Source organism: Siphateles boraxobius, unplaced genomic scaffold (assembly GCF_051911475.1).
Source record: "Siphateles boraxobius isolate OS27281-9 unplaced genomic scaffold, OSU_SipBor_1 77, whole genome shotgun sequence".
Classification (NCBI taxonomy): Eukaryota; Metazoa; Chordata; class Actinopteri; order Cypriniformes; family Leuciscidae; genus Siphateles; species Siphateles boraxobius.
Window position 1 is genome coordinate 6,368,391 of NW_027509205.1, and position 23,096 is coordinate 6,391,486.

Consider the following 23,096-nt stretch of genomic DNA (forward strand, 5'->3'; position numbering starts at 1 on the left):
CGGGCTCAGCCTGTGCTCAGGTGAAAAGGGATGTGGCGACTGGCCACTTGGTGGCGCTGTAAACAGTAAAAACAACAACATGAATACGGCCATAGGCGACTGTATGTCAGGTGATTTTTCACACATGCACAAGGTATTCATACCACATGATAGAACTCCTCATTCGGAACAACTTTGCTTCTAGGACCACTGCTGCCAATAAAAGCGCTGGTTGAATAATGGAGATTATTTGAAGAATGATGAAAAAAAAAACTAAAAAACAGCCCTACTTTTGCAGACTGGTCCTAGGTTGAGAGTTTTACATCTCTCGATCAACCACTGAAGTTCAATTCCCTGGACTTCCTAGGTCGTTAACTACCAGAAGAAGAGGAACTCGAACAATCTGCTCTTTTAACCAGTGTGTCCAGGGGAGAGCGCGAACGCAGTCCCCCACTACCATAAATTATGCAGTCGAGATTCCCACATTTGGGGAATTCGCAGGGGTCAGCACAACCGGAGTGCAATGGCCGAGCCTCGCCCTGGGTGAACCACCTTCCTGATCATGGTGTCTCCCCTGCCAGGTAAGTATGAATTCCCAGGCCTCCCGTCAGAGGGACCGTGTCCCTCTCCGCAATCCTCACCAACGGTCGGACAATCAAACACACACCTGATTCAACTCATCAGCTCATTCGTAAAAACTCCAAGAGATAAGAGAGAGACATCAAAAACCTGCAGAGTCGGGCTCTTTTGCTGTTGTTGTTGTGGATGATGTTGTTTTCATGCTCCGGATCCATGAGCCAAAAATCAATTTCATACGCGGTCACCGGATAGTGGACGAATCAGATGTTAAACGAGATAAGAACAGAGTTGTTGTTTTTTTTTCCCTCTCACACCACCATTACCTGTATAGCATATGATCACCTACAACACCTTTAAAGCACCCATACACAGCAATATACGTTACTTCCATTAACACCTGCTGCCACACAAGACTAAAACATCTCTTTCATTGAACACAGTTTTTGGGGGTGCACCGTTCCCAGAAGTACTGCAATACCGGGTCGATGCGTGGAGTGGACGGAGCAAGCCCCTCTTCCATCTCCCAGTTCCAAAAATCAATTTAATATATGGTGCCCGGGTAGGGCACGTATCAGATATTAAACTGATAAGAACAGATTTTCTTTCGAAAAAAGTTTATTGTCACATTGTTTCATTCCATTCTTTCAATATCCATTTTTTCCTTATAAAATCACATTTTTGCACATATCTTAAAACAACAAAAAGGACATAAGTTACAGTTAAAAATCAGTTATGTTGATGTGTTGTGTAAAAGTCCATGTATGTTGTGTGTTGTTTTAAAGTAAAGGTAAAATGGATTAAAATAAAATAGGAATGCAAATATAAAACAATAAAACAATAAAATATGCCAAATAAAACATCTCTTGTACAGGATCGAGGGTGAGTCCCTATCAAGAATGTCCATTCACTCCAGGTCTCCAGAACAGGCCCCAGACTCCTCGCTTCCAGTGCCCAGCGGAGATCCCCTCTCCTCCGGCCCGCTGGCCCGCTGTTCCCGTAGCCAGAGTGGTGAGGGTGCATCTACGGGCGGCCAGGTACGGTGGCGGCCGGGACCTTCTCCGTGTGACCTCGGCCCCCCCATCCGAATAACGACGTGCGGCCCACCCTGCAGCGTTGATGTTATCCTCTGCTCGCACGCGTGGAGGGGGACCGTCACGCGTTTCCCCACCAGCAGGTTTCTGGTGACCCAGATGGCATCCTTGATGTGGTTGAGGGTGAGCCAGAGCGAGGCAAACGTTGGTGGTGTCAACTCCTTCAAGCCCTGACCCACCCCCAGGATGGCGAGCTTATAGTCCACCTGGGCCCCACCCGCTGGCAGGCACGGGAAAAACAGGGGGCCTGTCTTGGCCCACAGGTCCCGCGCAGCGCCGCACTCCCAGAGCAGATGTTGAACGGTCTCCGGGGAACCACATCCGGACCGTGGGCAGGTGGAGTTTTTGGCCATGCCTCTGGAGTGCATGACCGCCCTGACCGGGAGGATCTCATGAGCCACCATCCACGACAGGTCCTTAAGCCTGTTCTGGAGAGCTGGGTGGGCTGCGTTCCTCCAAACGTCTTTGGCCTCACCTAGTGTGAGGCCTGGAACTGGACTCACCGATTCTCGATCCTGCACAAGAGAGACGAGAGACTTGTGATTAGTTAAAACAGTGGCATCATTTGTTTCTAAAAGATATTTCTTTAAAAATTTCTTAATAAAACTATGCTCTTTTGACAAATTAAAAGACACTGGACTTTTAAGATCAATGGGTAAAATTTTCAAACTTCTTAGGTATGACCCCATCCAGAATCGGGTCATGGCTGCTGTCTTGTGTTCTCTGGATGGGGTCAGTGCATACTGGATATGGAGGGCGGCAAAGCGGCTGCCTAAAAACAGGTGGGGGTCTGGGAGGCCTTTCCCGCCATTCTCTTTTTTCTTTTTAACGACCTCCCTCTTGATTCGTTCCCACTTGGACCCCCACAGGAAATAAAATACCGCCCTCTCCAACTTAGCCAGGAATCGTCTTGGGGGACTAAAAACAGAACAGACAAGTAAAATTAGTGGTAAAATCACTGCTTTAAAAATTAAAATCTTGCCTTCTAACGTCAGTTGTCTTAGTCCCCAAAAGCCCAGTCTTTGTCTGACTTTCCCTAACATGTCAGTCCAGTTTCCTGGTCCTCCACCCTCCCTGTCAAATTTTACTCCTAAAATTTTCAAATCCTTTTCTTTAAAATCCAAATCTAGTCCTCCTGTGTCCACGTCGCCCCACGGCCCGAAGAGCAGGGCCTCGGACTTACTCCTGTTAAGCTTGGCGCCCGAGGCCCGACCGTACCAGTCAGTCAAGTCCATTGCTCTTCGTACTGATAAAAAGTCAGTCGCTAAAAGGGTCACGTCATCCATATATAAAACGCAGGTCGCCGTCAGTCCACCAGTTCCTGGGATATCTAGTCCTTTAATCCATTTATCCCTTCTCAAGATCTGTGCCAGTGGCTCAATACAAGCCACATACAGAAGGGGAGATAAAGGACACCCCTGACGGACACCGCTGTGGATATTTACAGCTTTGGAAAGATGCCCATTTGCAAGAAATTTGCTGCTTAAGCCCTCATACAGCAGTCCCACCCAAGCTATAAACCTCTCTGGAAAGCCCATTTTTTGCAGTACCTGAAGGAGGTACTGGTGCGAGACCCGATCAAAAGCTTTTTCAAAGTCTAAATTTAGGACTACAAGCCTAATGTTTCTGTCTCTCGCATAACAGATGGCGTCTCTGATCAGTACCAGGCTGTCCGTGATCTTCCTGCCGGGCACAGCGCAAGCTTGATCCAGGTGGATTACGTCCTCTAAAACAGTCGACATGCGTGTAGCTAAAATCTTACTAAAAAGTTTACAATCATAATTTAAAAGAGTGATTGGTCGCCAGTTTCTCAAGTCAGTCTTGTCTCCTTTTTTGTACAGTAATGTAACTATCCCTACTCTAAAGCTGTCTGGAAGTCTGTCAAGAGTCTCAAATTCTTTAAAAACTGTAAGTAAGTCATGTGCTAAAATGTCCCAGAAAGTCAGATAAAACTCAAAGGGGAGTCCGTCCATGCCCGGGGACTTCCCCTTCTTAAAACCCTTTAAAGCTTTTTCCAATTCTAAAAGATTAAAATCCTGGGATAAAAGCACATTTGGACTCTTAACTTTTTTATCTAAAAACCCTAAAACTTCCTCTAAGATGCCATTGTGTACCTCTTTAGTGCCGTATAAATTACTGTAAAAACTTTCAATTTCCCCTAAAATCAGGTCAGTTGTATTTACTTCCCCCCCTCTAAAAGTTTTTAAAATATTGATCGACCCTCCCCGAGCTATTGTCTTTTTAAAAAAATACCTGGTACACTTCTCTCCTTCCTCTAACTCCCTTTCTCTACATCTTAAAATTACACCTTTGCTCTTTGTTTCAGACAGATCTGACATTTCTTTCTTTACTTCTTTTATTTCATTTGTAAAATCCAATCCATTGTTTAAAAGGTTAAAATATCTCTGCAGTCTTTTTTGCAACCCCATCATGCGTCTTTTTTCTTTATTCTTTTTTTCTTTTCCAATTTGTTTAAAAAACCGTCCTGTCCTTTGTTTCACCATCTCCCACCACTGTGCACGTGAGTCGTAAAAGTCCTGGAGGGTCTGCCATTGGCTGAACTGCTCCCTATACTCACTAACCACTTCCTCGTCCTCTAATAGGGAACAGTTCAGCTTCCACAGCCCTCCCCCTGCAGTCACACCCGTGGGGAGTGAAAGAGTGCAAGACAGCATCATGTGGTCGGAAAAAAAGAGGGGGGTCAATGTAGCATCGGTCGGCGGGAGGTCCCTGGTAAAAATATAGTCAATTCGAGAGGCTCTGGCACCGTCACCACTGAACCAGGTGAAGCCTTCCTCTCTTTGATGCATTGTTTTAAAACAGTCAACTAACTTAAAATCTTTGACTACATTTTGTAATAAAACCGATGTCTTGTCGACCTTAAAATCCTCTCCTACCCTCCTTCTGTCCTTTTTTGATAATACACAATTAAAATCCCCTGCTACCACTAGGGGAGCCCTGCCTAGCATGTGGGGTTGCAAGTCTTCTAAAAGCTCATACCTGTTATTTTTTTCAGTAAAACCATACATATTTAAAATGTTAAGATCCTTACCTAAAAAAGTCAGATTTGCTAAAATTGCCCGCCCGTCCCTCACCACAGTGCTGCCCTTCACCAAAAGGTTGGGATTTTTTATTAAAATAGCAACACCGTCATTTTTGTTAAAATTGGACCCACTCCAAATGGAAAATCCTGGGGTCCAAATCTCCTCCCACTTCCTGTAATTTGTTAAAAAGGGCAAACCACATTCTTGCAATAAAAACACATCTGACTTAAAAGTTTTTAAAAAGGATAACACACTCTGTGCTCGCAAAGTAGACCTCACACTTCTCACATTGATTGTAGAGATAGTGAGGGCCATGAGCAGTATGGTTAAAAATACAAGCATTAATAGAAGGATAAAACCAAAAGACTGCAGAAAGTTACATTAAAATCATGTTATGTCATGTAGCACTTGCTTCTCCCTTTCCCCAGAAAAACTGGGATCAGGAGGGCAAATGCTCGCCGCCTCAGAGTCCACAGAGAGAACCTCTTGTGGCTCCTTCGGTGACGATGTTCTAAGCTTAACGTGCAAAAAGGAGACTTCATTGGGAGATTCTGCGGGCCACATACGGTCTAGATCTAACGAAGAGGAACTATCTAGCCGATGCGATGCCCGCAGCCTTTTCTCCTCTGTTTGAAGCAGAGGAGATCTCGCAGACCTTTTTTGCACCTGAGCATTGGGGAGTGAACCCTCGGATTCACCCCCACTATCCACCACACTAACCTCCGATACGGTGTAGAGTGAGGAAGCCGTTGCATCCTCCTCCTCCTCCTCCATTTTGTTTTCACTTCTCTCTTGTTGGGGAACGGCTTCCTCACTCTGTTCGCTGTTAAAACTTGACTCCGCCCCTGTGGCCGCCCCACTTCCTTCCTCCTGCCCACTCCCTGAGGCTGGCTGGGAAATAGAATTTCCCGCCAAAACCTCAGGGACCGCCTCCTCCTTCCTTTGCTCTTTTGTTTGTTCCACATGTGGGGCGGCCATTTTGTTGCCTTTCAGTTTGTTGGCAAAACTTTTAGGGCAATCTCTGTAGAGATGGGATGACTCCCCACAGAGGTTGCACCGCCTGCCATTGGTACACTCTTCAAAAGTATGACCAATTTCTCTGCATTTCCCACATATCATTTCCTGGCATGCTTCAGCTAAGTGCCCAAACTTTCCACATTTTCTACATAATTTGGGCATACCCTGGTAGTGAATGTAGCCTCTGTTCTCACCCAACACAATCATAGAAGGCAGATGCTTCAGGCCCTGGTAGCCCCCAGCGTCTTCCCATTGTTTAATGGGAATTCGCCAGGAGCATGTCCAAATACCATCCTCATCTAAAACCTTGACTGGCTGGCTTCGAACTGTGCAAAATCTGCCCAGCCAGACACAAATGTCCTCCCCAGTCACTGTCTCATTAAACATTCTAACAATCACAGTTTTAAGTGTGTTGTCAGAGAGCTTTTCAACAGTAAACATGGACAGCTGGGATTTAGCTACTTCAAATCTGTGCCAGAAATCATTCAGGTGGGAAACCGCTCTAAAACTAACATCAAATCCTTTGTTCAGGGGCAGAGTCACGATGCAATTCAGATCATCAGGTTTAAAATTTAGAGTTTTTTGGATCAGTTTCCTGGAGAAGTCAAGACGTGACATCCCCAGGAGCTTCCCCTCAACTTCTTTGAATAAAAAACGCACGCTGTGGTGCCTCCTCATGCCGGCACGGGCAGCCGACATAGTGGAGACACCAACAGCCTAAAACTTTAAAAAACAATAAATAAATAAATAAATATATTAAAAAGGTCTTACCTTAAAACAGAACCGGAATAAAAGCAGCTGGATCAATGTACCTCTCAAAAGTTTGGGGCTCAAGTCACTGAAGGACCCAAGCCGGAAAAACCTCCAAGAGGCGATCGCTGTCTCTACCCTAGGACCAGACACTTGATCTTAGCCAAAAGGCCGAGAAGCGATGACACAATGACGCAGAGGCGGGGGAGCCGTCAAAGGCCACGCCCACCTGGGCCGTGGCGAGAGGGTCTAAAGGTCGCCAGCAAACAAGCTCAGCTCACAGCAATACAAGCTCAGCTTGACTGTTGACACCGAAAATGGATCACAGCAGAGCGCACAACACGACACTTTGGAGTGCAACCTGGGATTTTGGACCAACAAACATTCTGCCCTAAAAGTGAGCGGGCAGACCAAAGCGTACGTCGTAGAGACTTGAAACTCTTGAGGGATGGTAGTACCCGCCCGGTCTACAACATCACCAAGGCTCGGCCCAATCGGCCCCAAGGTGGCGCTGCAGCGATCAGAAGTACGAAATGCCTCGTAACTCCTGAACCGTCCGTCGCAGACCCAAGTGTCTTACATCACCGGAATCCTTGGCTCGGGCCGAACAAGACGCAGGCCTCGGATTCGATGGTTGCGCTGGCGAGATTTTCGGGTATTTGGGATTTTGTGAAAAAGCTACTTTTGCACACTAGTCCTAGGTCTTTCGCCCGATCTGACCCAAACCGGTGCAGAAAGATTCCCTGGAGTCTGATTGCCGACAGCGATGGGGAAAAAAGTCGGAATTTCGATTCACGTTGGCGACGGGACGCCAAAACGTTGGGAGTGGGCGAGGCGGGCTTTACTTAAATGGCCATAACTCTCCAACGGAATGAGACAATTACACCCAAGTCGGTACACCTGTGCACGGGCTCAGCCTGTGCTCAGGTGAAAAGGGATGTGGCGACTGGCCACTTGGTGGCGCTGTAAACAGTAAAAACAACAACATGAATACGGCCATAGGCGACTGTATGTCAGGTGATTTTTCACACATGCACAAGGTATTCATACCACATGATAGAACTCCTCATTCGGAACAACTTTGCTTCTAGGACCACTGCTGCCAATAAAAGCGCTGGTTGAATAATGGAGATTATTTGAAGAATGATGAAAAAAAAAACTAAAAAACAGCCCTACTTTTGCAGACTGGTCCTAGGTTGAGAGTTTTACATCTCTCGATCAACCACTGCAGTTCAATTCCCTGGACTTCCTAGGTCGTTAACTACCAGAAGAAGAGGAACTCGAACAATCTGCTCTTTTAACCAGTGTGTCCAGGGGAGAGCGCGAACGCAGTCCCCCACTACCATAAATTATGCAGTCGAGATTCCCACATTTGGGGAATTCGCAGGGGTCAGCACAACCGGAGTGCAATGGCCGAGCCTCGCCCTGGGTGAACCACCTTCCTGATCATGGTGTCTCCCCTGCCAGGTAAGTATGAATTCCCAGGCCTCCCGTCAGAGGCACCGTGTCCCTCTCCGCAATCCTCACCAACGGTCGGACAATCAAACACACACCTGATTCAACTCATCAGCTCATTCGTAAAAACTCCAAGAGATAAGAGAGAGACATCAAAAACCTGTTTTTGATGTCGGGCTCTTTTGCTGTCGGGCTCTTTTGCTGTTGTTGTTGTGGATGATGTTGTTTTCATGCTCCGGATCCATGAGCCAAAAATCAATTTCATACGCGGTCACCGGATAGTGGACGAATCAGATGTTAAACGAGATAAGAACAGAGTTGTTGTTTTTTTTTCCCTCTCACACCACCATTACCTGTATAGCATATGATCACCTACAACACCTTTAAAGCACCCATACACAGCAATATACGTTACTTCCATTAACACCTGCTGCCACACAAGACTAAAACATCTCTTTCATTGAACACAGTTTTTGGGGGTGCACCGTTCCCAGAAGTACTGCAATACCGGGTCGATGCGTGGAGTGGACGGAGCAAGCCACTCTTCCATCTCCCAGTTCCAAAAATCAATTTAATATATGGTGCCCGGGTAGGGCACGTATCAGATATTAAACTGATAAGAACAGATACTACACTTGATCTTAGCCAAAAGGCCGAGAAGCGATGACACAATGACGCAGAGGCGGGGGAGCCGTCAAAGGCCACGCCCACCTGGGCCGTGGCGAGAGGGTCTAAAGGTCGCCAGCAAACAAGCTCAGCTCACAGCAATACAAGCTCAGCTTGACTGTTGACACCGAAAATGGATCACAGCAGAGCGCACAACACGACACTTTGGAGTGCAACCTGGGATTTTGGACCAACAAACATTCTGCCCTAAAAGTGAGCGGGCAGACCAAAGCGTACGTCGTAGAGACTTGAAACTCTTGAGGGATGGTAGTACCCGCCCGGTCTACAACATCACCAAGGCTCGGCCCAATCGGCCCCAAGGTGGCGCTGCAGCGATCAGAAGTACGAAATGCCTCGTAACTCCTGAACCGTCCGTCGCAGACCCAAGTGTCTTACATCACCGGAATCCTTGGCTCGGGCCGAACAAGACGCAGGCCTCGGATTCGATGGTTGCGCTGGCGAGATTTTCGGGTATTTGGGATTTTGTGAAAAAGCTACTTTTGCACACTAGTCCTAGGTCTTTCGCCCGATCTGACCCAAACCGGTGCAGAAAGATTCCCTGGAGTCTGATTGCCGACAGCGATGGGGAAAAAAGTCGGAATTTCGATTCACGTTGGCGACGGGACGCCAAAACGTTGGGAGTGGGCGAGGCCGGCTTTACTTAAATGGCCATAACTCTCCAACGGAATGAGACAATTACACCCAAGTCGGTACACCTGTGCACGGGCTCAGCCTGTGCTCAGGTGAAAAGGGATGTGGCGACTGGCCACTTGGTGGCGCTGTAAACAGTAAAAACAACAACATGAATACGGCCATAGGCGACTGTATGTCAGGTGATTTTTCACACATGCACAAGGTATTCATACCACATGATAGAACTCCTCATTCGGAACAACTTTGCTTCTAGGACCACTGCTGCCAATAAAAGCGCTGGTTGAATAATGGAGATTATTTGAAGAATGATGAAAAAAAAAACTAAAAAACAGCCCTACTTTTGCAGACTGGTCCTAGGTTGAGAGTTTTACATCTCTCGATCAACCACTGCAGTTCAATTCCCTGGACTTCCTAGGTCGTTAACTACCAGAAGAAGAGGAACTCGAACAATCTGCTCTTTTAACCAGTGTGTCCAGGGGAGAGCGCGAACGCAGTCCCCCACTACCATAAATTATGCAGTCGAGATTCCCACATTTGGGGAATTCGCAGGGGTCAGCACAACCGGAGTGCAATGGCCGAGCCTCGCCCTGGGTGAACCACCTTCCTGATCATGGTGTCTCCCCTGCCAGGTAAGTATGAATTCCCAGGCCTCCCGTCAGAGGCACCGTGTCCCTCTCCGCAATCCTCACCAACGGTCGGACAATCAAACACACACCTGATTCAACTCATCAGCTCATTCGTAAAAACTCCAAGAGATAAGAGAGAGACATCAAAAACCTGTTTTTGATGTCGGGCTCTTTTGCTGTCGGGCTCTTTTGCTGTTGTTGTTGTGGATGATGTTGTTTTCATGCTCCGGATCCATGAGCCAAAAATCAATTTCATACGCGGTCACCGGATAGTGGACGAATCAGATGTTAAACGAGATAAGAACAGAGTTGTTGTTTTTTTTTCCCTCTCACACCACCATTACCTGTATAGCATATGATCACCTACAACACCTTTAAAGCACCCATACACAGCAATATACGTTACTTCCATTAACACCTGCTGCCACACAAGACTAAAACATCTCTTTCATTGAACACAGTTTTTGGGGGTGCACCGTTCCCAGAAGTACTGCAATACCGGGTCGATGCGTGGAGTGGACGGAGCAAGCCACTCTTCCATCTCCCAGTTCCAAAAATCAATTTAATATATGGTGCCCGGGTAGGGCACGTATCAGATATTAAACTGATAAGAACAGATACTACACTTGATCTTAGCCAAAAGGCCGAGAAGCGATGACACAATGACGCAGAGGCGGGGGAGCCGTCAAAGGCCACGCCCACCTGGGCCGTGGCGAGAGGGTCTAAAGGTCGCCAGCAAACAAGCTCAGCTCACAGCAATACAAGCTCAGCTTGACTGTTGACACCGAAAATGGATCACAGCAGAGCGCACAACACGACACTTTGGAGTGCAACCTGGGATTTTGGACCAACAAACATTCTGCCCTAAAAGTGAGCGGGCAGACCAAAGCGTACGTCGTAGAGACTTGAAACTCTTGAGGGATGGTAGTACCCGCCCGGTCTACAACATCACCAAGGCTCGGCCCAATCGGCCCCAAGGTGGCGCTGCAGCGATCAGAAGTACGAAATGCCTCGTAACTCCTGAACCGTCCGTCGCAGACCCAAGTGTCTTACATCACCGGAATCCTTGGCTCGGGCCGAACAAGACGCAGGCCTCGGATTCGATGGTTGCGCTGGCGAGATTTTCGGGTATTTGGGATTTTGTGAAAAAGCTACTTTTGCACACTAGTCCTAGGTCTTTCGCCCGATCTGACCCAAACCGGTGCAGAAAGATTCCCTGGAGTCTGATTGCCGACAGCGATGGGGAAAAAAGTCGGAATTTCGATTCACGTTGGCGACGGGACGCCAAAACGTTGGGAGTGGGCGAGGCCGGCTTTACTTAAATGGCCATAACTCTCCAACGGAATGAGACAATTACACCCAAGTCGGTACACCTGTGCACGGGCTCAGCCTGTGCTCAGGTGAAAAGGGATGTGGCGACTGGCCACTTGGTGGCGCTGTAAACAGTAAAAACAACAACATGAATACGGCCATAGGCGACTGTATGTCAGGTGATTTTTCACACATGCACAAGGTATTCATACCACATGATAGAACTCCTCATTCGGAACAACTTTGCTTCTAGGACCACTGCTGCCAATAAAAGCGCTGGTTGAATAATGGAGATTATTTGAAGAATGATGAAAAAAAAAACTAAAAAACAGCCCTACTTTTGCAGACTGGTCCTAGGTTGAGAGTTTTACATCTCTCGATCAACCACTGCAGTTCAATTCCCTGGACTTCCTAGGTCGTTAACTACCAGAAGAAGAGGAACTCGAACAATCTGCTCTTTTAACCAGTGTGTCCAGGGGAGAGCGCGAACGCAGTCCCCCACTACCATAAATTATGCAGTCGAGATTCCCACATTTGGGGAATTCGCAGGGGTCAGCACAACCGGAGTGCAATGGCCGAGCCTCGCCCTGGGTGAACCACCTTCCTGATCATGGTGTCTCCCCTGCCAGGTAAGTATGAATTCCCAGGCCTCCCGTCAGAGGCACCGTGTCCCTCTCCGCAATCCTCACCAACGGTCGGACAATCAAACACACACCTGATTCAACTCATCAGCTCATTCGTAAAAACTCCAAGAGATAAGAGAGAGACATCAAAAACCTGTTTTTGATGTCGGGCTCTTTTGCTGTCGGGCTCTTTTGCTGTTGTTGTTGTGGATGATGTTGTTTTCATGCTCCGGATCCATGAGCCAAAAATCAATTTCATACGCGGTCACCGGATAGTGGACGAATCAGATGTTAAACGAGATAAGAACAGAGTTGTTGTTTTTTTTTCCCTCTCACACCACCATTACCTGTATAGCATATGATCACCTACAACACCTTTAAAGCACCCATACACAGCAATATACGTTACTTCCATTAACACCTGCTGCCACACAAGACTAAAACATCTCTTTCATTGAACACAGTTTTTGGGGGTGCACCGTTCCCAGAAGTACTGCAATACCGGGTCGATGCGTGGAGTGGACGGAGCAAGCCACTCTTCCATCTCCCAGTTCCAAAAATCAATTTAATATATGGTGCCCGGGTAGGGCACGTATCAGATATTAAACTGATAAGAACAGATACTACACTTGATCTTAGCCAAAAGGCCGAGAAGCGATGACACAATGACGCAGAGGCGGGGGAGCCGTCAAAGGCCACGCCCACCTGGGCCGTGGCGAGAGGGTCTAAAGGTCGCCAGCAAACAAGCTCAGCTCACAGCAATACAAGCTCAGCTTGACTGTTGACACCGAAAATGGATCACAGCAGAGCGCACAACACGACACTTTGGAGTGCAACCTGGGATTTTGGACCAACAAACATTCTGCCCTAAAAGTGAGCGGGCAGACCAAAGCGTACGTCGTAGAGACTTGAAACTCTTGAGGGATGGTAGTACCCGCCCGGTCTACAACATCACCAAGGCTCGGCCCAATCGGCCCCAAGGTGGCGCTGCAGCGATCAGAAGTACGAAATGCCTCGTAACTCCTGAACCGTCCGTCGCAGACCCAAGTGTCTTACATCACCGGAATCCTTGGCTCGGGCCGAACAAGACGCAGGCCTCGGATTCGATGGTTGCGCTGGCGAGATTTTCGGGTATTTGGGATTTTGTGAAAAAGCTACTTTTGCACACTAGTCCTAGGTCTTTCGCCCGATCTGACCCAAACCGGTGCAGAAAGATTCCCTGGAGTCTGATTGCCGACAGCGATGGGGAAAAAAGTCGGAATTTCGATTCACGTTGGCGACGGGACGCCAAAACGTTGGGAGTGGGCGAGGCCGGCTTTACTTAAATGGCCATAACTCTCCAACGGAATGAGACAATTACACCCAAGTCGGTACACCTGTGCACGGGCTCAGCCTGTGCTCAGGTGAAAAGGGATGTGGCGACTGGCCACTTGGTGGCGCTGTAAACAGTAAAAACAACAACATGAATACGGCCATAGGCGACTGTATGTCAGGTGATTTTTCACACATGCACAAGGTATTCATACCACATGATAGAACTCCTCATTCGGAACAACTTTGCTTCTAGGACCACTGCTGCCAATAAAAGCGCTGGTTGAATAATGGAGATTATTTGAAGAATGATGAAAAAAAAAACTAAAAAACAGCCCTACTTTTGCAGACTGGTCCTAGGTTGAGAGTTTTACATCTCTCGATCAACCACTGCAGTTCAATTCCCTGGACTTCCTAGGTCGTTAACTACCAGAAGAAGAGGAACTCGAACAATCTGCTCTTTTAACCAGTGTGTCCAGGGGAGAGCGCGAACGCAGTCCCCCACTACCATAAATTATGCAGTCGAGATTCCCACATTTGGGGAATTCGCAGGGGTCAGCACAACCGGAGTGCAATGGCCGAGCCTCGCCCTGGGTGAACCACCTTCCTGATCATGGTGTCTCCCCTGCCAGGTAAGTATGAATTCCCAGGCCTCCCGTCAGAGGCACCGTGTCCCTCTCCGCAATCCTCACCAACGGTCGGACAATCAAACACACACCTGATTCAACTCATCAGCTCATTCGTAAAAACTCCAAGAGATAAGAGAGAGACATCAAAAACCTGTTTTTGATGTCGGGCTCTTTTGCTGTCGGGCTCTTTTGCTGTTGTTGTTGTGGATGATGTTGTTTTCATGCTCCGGATCCATGAGCCAAAAATCAATTTCATACGCGGTCACCGGATAGTGGACGAATCAGATGTTAAACGAGATAAGAACAGAGTTGTTGTTTTTTTTTCCCTCTCACACCACCATTACCTGTATAGCATATGATCACCTACAACACCTTTAAAGCACCCATACACAGCAATATACGTTACTTCCATTAACACCTGCTGCCACACAAGACTAAAACATCTCTTTCATTGAACACAGTTTTTGGGGGTGCACCGTTCCCAGAAGTACTGCAATACCGGGTCGATGCGTGGAGTGGACGGAGCAAGCCACTCTTCCATCTCCCAGTTCCAAAAATCAATTTAATATATGGTGCCCGGGTAGGGCACGTATCAGATATTAAACTGATAAGAACAGATACTACACTTGATCTTAGCCAAAAGGCCGAGAAGCGATGACACAATGACGCAGAGGCGGGGGAGCCGTCAAAGGCCACGCCCACCTGGGCCGTGGCGAGAGGGTCTAAAGGTCGCCAGCAAACAAGCTCAGCTCACAGCAATACAAGCTCAGCTTGACTGTTGACACCGAAAATGGATCACAGCAGAGCGCACAACACGACACTTTGGAGTGCAACCTGGGATTTTGGACCAACAAACATTCTGCCCTAAAAGTGAGCGGGCAGACCAAAGCGTACGTCGTAGAGACTTGAAACTCTTGAGGGATGGTAGTACCCGCCCGGTCTACAACATCACCAAGGCTCGGCCCAATCGGCCCCAAGGTGGCGCTGCAGCGATCAGAAGTACGAAATGCCTCGTAACTCCTGAACCGTCCGTCGCAGACCCAAGTGTCTTACATCACCGGAATCCTTGGCTCGGGCCGAACAAGACGCAGGCCTCGGATTCGATGGTTGCGCTGGCGAGATTTTCGGGTATTTGGGATTTTGTGAAAAAGCTACTTTTGCACACTAGTCCTAGGTCTTTCGCCCGATCTGACCCAAACCGGTGCAGAAAGATTCCCTGGAGTCTGATTGCCGACAGCGATGGGGAAAAAAGTCGGAATTTCGATTCACGTTGGCGACGGGACGCCAAAACGTTGGGAGTGGGCGAGGCGGGCTTTACTTAAATGGCCATAACTCTCCAACGGAATGAGACAATTACACCCAAGTCGGTACACCTGTGCACGGGCTCAGCCTGTGCTCAGGTGAAAAGGGATGTGGCGACTGGCCACTTGGTGGCGCTGTAAACAGTAAAAACAACAACATGAATACGGCCATAGGCGACTGTATGTCAGGTGATTTTTCACACATGCACAAGGTATTCATACCACATGATAGAACTCCTCATTCGGAACAACTTTGCTTCTAGGACCACTGCTGCCAATAAAAGCGCTGGTTGAATAATGGAGATTATTTGAAGAATGATGAAAAAAAAAACTAAAAAACAGCCCTACTTTTGCAGACTGGTCCTAGGTTGAGAGTTTTACATCTCTCGATCAACCACTGCAGTTCAATTCCCTGGACTTCCTAGGTCGTTAACTACCAGAAGAAGAGGAACTCGAACAATCTGCTCTTTTAACCAGTGTGTCCAGGGGAGAGCGCGAACGCAGTCCCCCACTACCATAAATTATGCAGTCGAGATTCCCACATTTGGGGAATTCGCAGGGGTCAGCACAACCGGAGTGCAATGGCCGAGCTTCGCCCTGGGTGAACCACCTTCCTGATCATGGTGTCTCCCCTGCCAGGTAAGTATGAATTCCCAGGCCTCCCGTCAGAGGCACCGTGTCCCTCTCCGCAATCCTCACCAACGGTCGGACAATCAAACACACACCTGATTCAACTCATCAGCTCATTCGTAAAAACTCCAAGAGATAAGAGAGAGACATCAAAAACCTGTTTTTGATGTCGGGCTCTTTTGCTGTCGGGCTCTTTTGCTGTTGTTGTTGTGGATGATGTTGTTTTCATGCTCCGGATCCATGAGCCAAAAATCAATTTCATACGCGGTCACCGGATAGTGGACGAATCAGATGTTAAACGAGATAAGAACAGAGTTGTTGTTTTTTTTTCCCTCTCACACCACCATTACCTGTATAGCATATGATCACCTACAACACCTTTAAAGCACCCATACACAGCAATATACGTTACTTCCATTAACACCTGCTGCCACACAAGACTAAAACATCTCTTTCATTGAACACAGTTTTTGGGGGAGCACCGTTCCCAGAAGTACTGCAATACCGGGTCGATGCGTGGAGTGGACGGAGCAAGCCACTCTTCCATCTCCCAGTTCCAAAAATCAATTTAATATATGGTGCCCGGGTAGGGCACGTATCAGATATTAAACTGATAAGAACAGATACTACACTTGATCTTAGCCAAAAGGCCGAGAAGCGATGACACAATGACGCAGAGGCGGGGGAGCCGTCAAAGGCCACGCCCACCTGGGCCGTGGCGAGAGGGTCTAAAGGTCGCCAGCAAACAAGCTCAGCTCACAGCAATACAAGCTCAGCTTGACTGTTGACACCGAAAATGGATCACAGCAGAGCGCACAACACGACACTTTGGAGTGCAACCTGGGATTTTGGACCAACAAACATTCTGCCCTAAAAGTGAGCGGGCAGACCAAAGCGTACGTCGTAGAGACTTGAAACTCTTGAGGGATGGTAGTACCCGCCCGGTCTACAACATCACCAAGGCTCGGCCCAATCGGCCCCAAGGTGGCGCTGCAGCGATCAGAAGTACGAAATGCCTCGTAACTCCTGAACCGTCCGTCGCAGACCCAAGTGTCTTACATCACCGGAATCCTTGGCTCGGGCCGAACAAGACGCAGGCCTCGGATTCGATGGTTGCGCTGGCGAGATTTTCGGGTATTTGGGATTTTGTGAAAAAGCTACTTTTGCACACTAGTCCTAGGTCTTTCGCCCGATCTGACCCAAACCGGTGCAGAAAGATTCCCTGGAGTCTGATTGCCGACAGCGATGGGGAAAAAAGTCGGAATTTCGATTCACGTTGGCGACGGGACGCCAAAACGTTGGGAGTGGGCGAGGCCGGCTTTACTTAAATGGCCATAACTCTCCAACGGAATGAGACAATTACACCCAAGTCGGTACACCTGTGCACGGGCTCAGCCTGTGCTCAGGTGAAAAGGGATGTGGCGACTGGCCACTTGGTGGCGCTGTAAACAGTAAAAACAACAACATGAATACGGCCATAGGCGACTGTATGTCAGGTGATTTTTCACACATGCACAAGGTATTCATACCACATGATAGAACTCCTCATTCGGAACAACTTTGCTTCTAGGACCACTGCTGCCAATAAAAGCGCTGGTTGAATAATGGAGATTATTTGAAGAATGATGAAAAAAAAAACTAAAAAACAGCCCTACTTTTGCAGACTGGTCCTAGGTTGAGAGTTTTACATCTCTCGATCAACCACTGCAGTTCAATTCCCTGGACTTCCTAGGTCGTTAACTACCAGAAGAAGAGGAACTCGAACAATCTGCTCTTTTAACCAGTGTGTCCAGGGGAGAGCGCGAACGCAGTCCCCCACTACCATAAATTATGCAGTCGAGATTCCCACATTTGGGGAATTCGCAGGGGTCAGCACAACCGGAGTGCAATGGCCGAGCCTCGCCCTGGGTGAACCACCTTCCTGATCATGGTGTCTCCCCTGCCAGGTAAGTATGAATTCCCAGGCCTCCCGTCAGAGGCACCGTGTCCCTCTCCGCAATCCTCACCAACGGTCGGACAATCAAACACACACCTGATTCAACTCATCAGCTCATTCGTAAAAACTCCAAGAGATAAGAGAGAGACATCAAAAACCTGTTTTTGATGTCGGGCTCTTTTGCTGTCGGGCTCTTTTGCTGTTGTTGTTGTGGATGATGTTGTTTTCATGCTCCGGATCCATGAGCCAAAAATCAATTTCATACGCGGTCACCGGATAGTGGACGAATCAGATGTTAAACGAGATAAGAACAGAGTTGTTGTTTTTTTTTCCCTCTCACACCACCATTACCTGTATAGCATATGATCACCTACAACACCTTTAAAGCACCCATACACAGCAATATACGTTACTTCCATTAACACCTGCTGCCACACAAGACTAAAACATCTCTTTCATTGAACACAGTTTTTGGGGGTGCACCGTTCCCAGAAGTACTGCAATACCGGGTCGATGCGTGGAGTGGACGGAGCAAGCCACTCTTCCATCTCCCAGTTCCAAAAATCAATTTAATATATGGTGCCCGGGTAGGGCACGTATCAGATATTAAACTGATAAGAACAGATACTACACTTGATCTTAGCCAAAAGGCCGAGAAGCGATGACACAATGACGCAGAGGCGGGGGAGCCGTCAAAGGCCACGCCCACCTGGGCCGTGGCGAGAGGGTCTAAAGGTCGCCAGCAAACAAGCTCAGCTCACAGCAATACAAGCTCAGCTTGACTGTTGACACCGAAAATGGATCACAGCAGAGCGCACAACACGACACTTTGGAGTGCAACCTGGGATTTTGGACCAACAAACATTCTGCCCTAAAAGTGAGCGGGCAGACCAAAGCGTACGTCGTAGAGACTTGAAACTCTTGAGGGATGGTAGTACCCGCCCGGTCTACAACATCACCAAGGCTCGGCCCAATCGGCCCCAAGGTGGCGCTGCAGCGATCAGAAGTACGAAATGCCTCGTAACTCCTGAACCGTCCGTCGCAGACCCAAGTGTCTTACATCACCGGAATCCTTGGCTCGGGCCGAACAAGACGCAGGCCTCGGATTCGATGGTTGCGCTGGCGAGATTTTCGGGTATTTGGGATTTTGTGAAAAAGCTACTTTTGCACACTAGTCCTAGGTCTTTCGCCCGATCTGACCCAAACCGGTGCAGAAAGATTCCCTGGAGTCTGATTGCCGACAGCGATGGGGAAAAAAGTCGGAATTTCGATTCACGTTGGCGACGGGACGCCAAAACGTTGGGAGTGGGCGAGGCCGGCTTTACTTAAATGGCCATAACTCTCCAACGGAATGAGACAATTACACCCAAGTCGGTACACCTGTGCACGGGCTCAGCCTGTGCTCAGGTGAAAAGGGATGTGGCGACTGGCCACTTGGTGGCGCTGTAAACAGTAAAAACAACAACATGAATACGGCCATAGGCGACTGTATGTCAGGTGATTTTTCACACATGCACAAGGTATTCATACCACATGATAGAACTCCTCATTCGGAACAACTTTGCTTCTAGGACCACTGCTGCCAATAAAAGCGCTGGTTGAATAATGGAGATTATTTGAAGAATGATGAAAAAAAAAACTAAAAAACAGCCCTACTTTTGCAGACTGGTCCTAGGTTGAGAGTTTTACATCTCTCGATCAACCACTGCAGTTCAATTCCCTGGACTTCCTAGGTCGTTAACTACCAGAAGAAGAGGAACTCGAACAATCTGCTCTTTTAACCAGTGTGTCCAGGGGAGAGCGCGAACGCAGTCCCCCACTACCATAAATTATGCAGTCGAGATTCCCACATTTGGGGAATTCGCAGGGGTCAGCACAACCGGAGTGCAATGGCCGAGCCTCGCCCTGGGTGAACCACCTTCCTGATCATGGTGTCTCCCCTGCCAGGTAAGTATGAATTCCCAGGCCTCCCGTCAGAGGCACCGTGTCCCTCTCCGCAATCCTCACCAACGGTCGGACAATCAAACACACACCTGATTCAACTCATCAGCTCATTCGTAAAAACTCCAAGAGATAAGAGAGAGACATCAAAAACCTGTTTTTGATGTCGGGCTCTTTTGCTGTCGGGCTCTTTTGCTGTTGTTGTTGTGGATGATGTTGTTTTCATGCTCCGGATCCATGAGCCAAAAATCAATTTCATACGCGGTCACCGGATAGTGGACGAATCAGATGTTAAACGAGATAAGAACAGAGTTGTTGTTTTTTTTTCCCTCTCACACCACCATTACCTGTATAGCATATGATCACCTACAACACCTTTAAAGCACCCATACACAGCAATATACGTTACTTCCATTAACACCTGCTGCCACACAAGACTAAAACATCTCTTTCATTGAACACAGTTTTTGGGGGTGCACCGTTCCCAGAAGTACTGCAATACCGGGTCGATGCGTGGAGTGGACGGAGCAAGCCACTCTTCCATCTCCCAGTTCCAAAAATCAATTTAATATATGGTGCCCGGGTAGGGCACGTATCAGATATTAAACTGATAAGAACAGATACTACACTTGATCTTAGCCAAAAGGCCGAGAAGCGATGACACAATGACGCAGAGGCGGGGGAGCCGTCAAAGGCCACGCCCACCTGGGCCGTGGCGAGAGGGTCTAAAGGTCGCCAGCAAACAAGCTCAGCTCACAGCAATACAAGCTCAGCTTGACTGTTGACACCGAAAATGGATCACAGCAGAGCGCACAACACGACACTTTGGAGTGCAACCTGGGATTTTGGACCAACAAACATTCTGCCCTAAAAGTGAGCGGGCAGACCAAAGCGTACGTCGTAGAGACTTGAAACTCTTGAGGGATGGTAGTACCCGCCCGGTCTACAACATCACCAAGGCTCGGCCCAATCGGCCCCAAGGTGGCGCTGCAGCGATCAGAAGTACGAAATGCCTCGTAACTCCTGAACCGTCCGTCGCAGACCCAAGTGTCTTACATCACCGGAATCCTTGGCTCGGGCCGAACAAGACGCAGGCCTCGGATTCGATGGTTGCGCTGGCGAGATTTTCGGGTATTTGGGATTTTGTGAAAAAGCTACTTTTGCACACTAGTCCTAGGTCTTTCGCCCGATCTGACCCAAACCGGTGCAGAAAGATTCCCTGGAGTCTGATTGCCGACAGCGATGGGGAAAAAAGTCGGAATTTCGATTCACGTTGGCGACGGGACGCCAAAACGTTGGGAGTGGGCGAGGCCGGCTTTACTTAAATGGCCATAACTCTCCAACGGAATGAGACAATTACACCCAAGTCGGTACACCTGTGCACGGGCTCAGCCTGTGCTCAGGTGAAAAGGGATGTGGCGACTGGCCACTTGGTGGCGCTGTAAACAGTAAAAACAACAACATGAATACGGCCATAGGCGACTGTATGTCAGGTGATTTTTCACACATGCACAAGGTATTCATACCACATGATAGAACTCCTCATTCGGAACAACTTTGCTTCTAGGACCACTGCTGCCAATAAAAGCGCTGGTTGAATAATGGAGATTATTTGAAGAATGATGAAAAAAAAAACTAAAAAACAGCCCTACTTTTGCAGACTGGTCCTAGGTTGAGAGTTTTACATCTCTCGATCAACCACTGCAGTTCAATTCCCTGGACTTCCTAGGTCGTTAACTACCAGAAGAAGAGGAACTCGAACAATCTGCTCTTTTAACCAGTGTGTCCAGGGGAGAGCGCGAACGCAGTCCCCCACTACCATAAATTATGCAGTCGAGATTCCCACATTTGGGGAATTCGCAGGGGTCAGCACAACCGGAGTGCAATGGCCGAGCCTCGCCCTGGGTGAACCACCTTCCTGATCATGGTGTCTCCCCTGCCAGGTAAGTATGAATTCCCAGGCCTCCCGTCAGAGGCACCGTGTCCCTCTCCGCAATCCTCACCAACGGTCGGACAATCAAACACACACCTGATTCAACTCATCAGCTCATTCGTAAAAACTCCAAGAGATAAGAGAGAGACATCAAAAACCTGTTTTTGATGTCGGGCTCTTTTGCTGTCGGGCTCTTTTGCTGTTGTTGTTGTGGATGATGTTGTTTTCATGCTCCGGATCCATGAGCCAAAAATCAATTTCATACGCGGTCACCGGATAGTGGACGAATCAGATGTTAAACGAGATAAGAACAGAGTTGTTGTTTTTTTTTCCCTCTCACACCACCATTACCTGTATAGCATATGATCACCTACAACACCTTTAAAGCACCCATACACAGCAATATACGTTACTTCCATTAACACCTGCTGCCACACAAGACTAAAACATCTCTTTCATTGAACACAGTTTTTGGGGGTGCACCGTTCCCAGAAGTACTGCAATACCGGGTCGATGCGTGGAGTGGACGGAGCAAGCCACTCTTCCATCTCCCAGTTCCAAAAATCAATTTAATATATGGTGCCCGGGTAGGGCACGTATCAGATATTAAACTGATAAGAACAGATACTACACTTGATCTTAGCCAAAAGGCCGAGAAGCGATGACACAATGACGCAGAGGCGGGGGAGCCGTCAAAGGCCACGCCCACCTGGGCCGTGGCGAGAGGGTCTAAAGGTCGCCAGCAAACAAGCTCAGCTCACAGCAATACAAGCTCAGCTTGACTGTTGACACCGAAAATGGATCACAGCAGAGCGCACAACACGACACTTTGGAGTGCAACCTGGGATTTTGGACCAACAAACATTCTGCCCTAAAAGTGAGCGGGCAGACCAAAGCGTACGTCGTAGAGACTTGAAACTCTTGAGGGATGGTAGTACCCGCCCGGTCTACAACATCACCAAGGCTCGGCCCAATCGGCCCCAAGGTGGCGCTGCAGCGATCAGAAGTACGAAATGCCTCGTAACTCCTGAACCGTCCGTCGCAGACCCAAGTGTCTTACATCACCGGAATCCTTGGCTCGGGCCGAACAAGACGCAGGCCTCGGATTCGATGGTTGCGCTGGCGAGATTTTCGGGTATTTGGGATTTTGTGAAAAAGCTACTTTTGCACACTAGTCCTAGGTCTTTCGCCCGATCTGACCCAAACCGGTGCAGAAAGATTCCCTGGAGTCTGATTGCCGACAGCGATGGGGAAAAAAGTCGGAATTTCGATTCACGTTGGCGACGGGACGCCAAAACGTTGGGAGTGGGCGAGGCCGGCTTTACTTAAATGGCCATAACTCTCCAACGGAATGAGACAATTACACCCAAGTCGGTACACCTGTGCACGGGCTCAGCCTGTGCTCAGGTGAAAAGGGATGTGGCGACTGGCCACTTGGTGGCGCTGTAAACAGTAAAAACAACAACATGAATACGGCCATAGGCGACTGTATGTCAGGTGATTTTTCACACATGCACAAGGTATTCATACCACATGATAGAACTCCTCATTCGGAACAACTTTGCTTCTAGGACCACTGCTGCCAATAAAAGCGCTGGTTGAATAATGGAGATTATTTGA

The 23,096-nt window shown here is 48.3% G+C and overlaps 17 non-coding genes and 1 pseudogene across 17 annotated transcripts; all 18 read right to left on the reverse strand.

Moving 5' to 3' along the window:
• Positions 1 to 404: 404 nt before the first annotated feature.
• On the reverse strand, positions 405 to 568 carry LOC143726799 (U1 spliceosomal RNA). Its single transcript, XR_013199029.1, has one exon. It is a non-coding gene; the product is annotated as a U1 spliceosomal RNA (small nuclear RNA).
• Positions 569 to 1,002: 434 nt separating this feature from the next.
• LOC143727431 (U2 spliceosomal RNA) lies at positions 1,003 to 1,175 on the reverse strand (annotated as a pseudogene).
• A 6,596-nt stretch (positions 1,176 to 7,771) lies between these two features.
• Positions 7,772 to 7,935, reverse strand: LOC143726800 (U1 spliceosomal RNA). Its single transcript, XR_013199030.1, has one exon. It is a non-coding gene; the product is annotated as a U1 spliceosomal RNA (small nuclear RNA).
• Positions 7,936 to 8,389: 454 nt separating this feature from the next.
• Positions 8,390 to 8,580, reverse strand: LOC143727209 (U2 spliceosomal RNA). Its single transcript, XR_013199415.1, has one exon. It is a non-coding gene; the product is annotated as a U2 spliceosomal RNA (small nuclear RNA).
• Positions 8,581 to 9,708: 1,128 nt separating this feature from the next.
• On the reverse strand, positions 9,709 to 9,872 carry LOC143726801 (U1 spliceosomal RNA). The gene has a single exon (XR_013199031.1). It is a non-coding gene; the product is annotated as a U1 spliceosomal RNA (small nuclear RNA).
• Positions 9,873 to 10,326: 454 nt separating this feature from the next.
• Positions 10,327 to 10,517, reverse strand: LOC143727211 (U2 spliceosomal RNA). The gene has a single exon (XR_013199417.1). It is a non-coding gene; the product is annotated as a U2 spliceosomal RNA (small nuclear RNA).
• A 1,128-nt stretch (positions 10,518 to 11,645) lies between these two features.
• On the reverse strand, positions 11,646 to 11,809 carry LOC143726803 (U1 spliceosomal RNA). The gene has a single exon (XR_013199032.1). It is a non-coding gene; the product is annotated as a U1 spliceosomal RNA (small nuclear RNA).
• Positions 11,810 to 12,263: 454 nt separating this feature from the next.
• On the reverse strand, positions 12,264 to 12,454 carry LOC143727212 (U2 spliceosomal RNA). The gene has a single exon (XR_013199418.1). It is a non-coding gene; the product is annotated as a U2 spliceosomal RNA (small nuclear RNA).
• A 1,128-nt stretch (positions 12,455 to 13,582) lies between these two features.
• LOC143726804 (U1 spliceosomal RNA) lies at positions 13,583 to 13,746 on the reverse strand. Its single transcript, XR_013199033.1, has one exon. It is a non-coding gene; the product is annotated as a U1 spliceosomal RNA (small nuclear RNA).
• Positions 13,747 to 14,200: 454 nt separating this feature from the next.
• Positions 14,201 to 14,391, reverse strand: LOC143727213 (U2 spliceosomal RNA). Its single transcript, XR_013199419.1, has one exon. It is a non-coding gene; the product is annotated as a U2 spliceosomal RNA (small nuclear RNA).
• A 1,128-nt stretch (positions 14,392 to 15,519) lies between these two features.
• LOC143726862 (U1 spliceosomal RNA) lies at positions 15,520 to 15,683 on the reverse strand. Its single transcript, XR_013199088.1, has one exon. It is a non-coding gene; the product is annotated as a U1 spliceosomal RNA (small nuclear RNA).
• A 454-nt stretch (positions 15,684 to 16,137) lies between these two features.
• LOC143727234 (U2 spliceosomal RNA) lies at positions 16,138 to 16,328 on the reverse strand. The gene has a single exon (XR_013199439.1). It is a non-coding gene; the product is annotated as a U2 spliceosomal RNA (small nuclear RNA).
• A 1,128-nt stretch (positions 16,329 to 17,456) lies between these two features.
• On the reverse strand, positions 17,457 to 17,620 carry LOC143726806 (U1 spliceosomal RNA). Its single transcript, XR_013199035.1, has one exon. It is a non-coding gene; the product is annotated as a U1 spliceosomal RNA (small nuclear RNA).
• Positions 17,621 to 18,074: 454 nt separating this feature from the next.
• Positions 18,075 to 18,265, reverse strand: LOC143727215 (U2 spliceosomal RNA). Its single transcript, XR_013199420.1, has one exon. It is a non-coding gene; the product is annotated as a U2 spliceosomal RNA (small nuclear RNA).
• A 1,128-nt stretch (positions 18,266 to 19,393) lies between these two features.
• LOC143726807 (U1 spliceosomal RNA) lies at positions 19,394 to 19,557 on the reverse strand. Its single transcript, XR_013199036.1, has one exon. It is a non-coding gene; the product is annotated as a U1 spliceosomal RNA (small nuclear RNA).
• A 454-nt stretch (positions 19,558 to 20,011) lies between these two features.
• Positions 20,012 to 20,202, reverse strand: LOC143727216 (U2 spliceosomal RNA). The gene has a single exon (XR_013199421.1). It is a non-coding gene; the product is annotated as a U2 spliceosomal RNA (small nuclear RNA).
• Positions 20,203 to 21,330: 1,128 nt separating this feature from the next.
• LOC143726808 (U1 spliceosomal RNA) lies at positions 21,331 to 21,494 on the reverse strand. The gene has a single exon (XR_013199037.1). It is a non-coding gene; the product is annotated as a U1 spliceosomal RNA (small nuclear RNA).
• Positions 21,495 to 21,948: 454 nt separating this feature from the next.
• LOC143727217 (U2 spliceosomal RNA) lies at positions 21,949 to 22,139 on the reverse strand. The gene has a single exon (XR_013199422.1). It is a non-coding gene; the product is annotated as a U2 spliceosomal RNA (small nuclear RNA).
• Between the last annotated feature and the right edge of the window lie 957 nt (positions 22,140 to 23,096).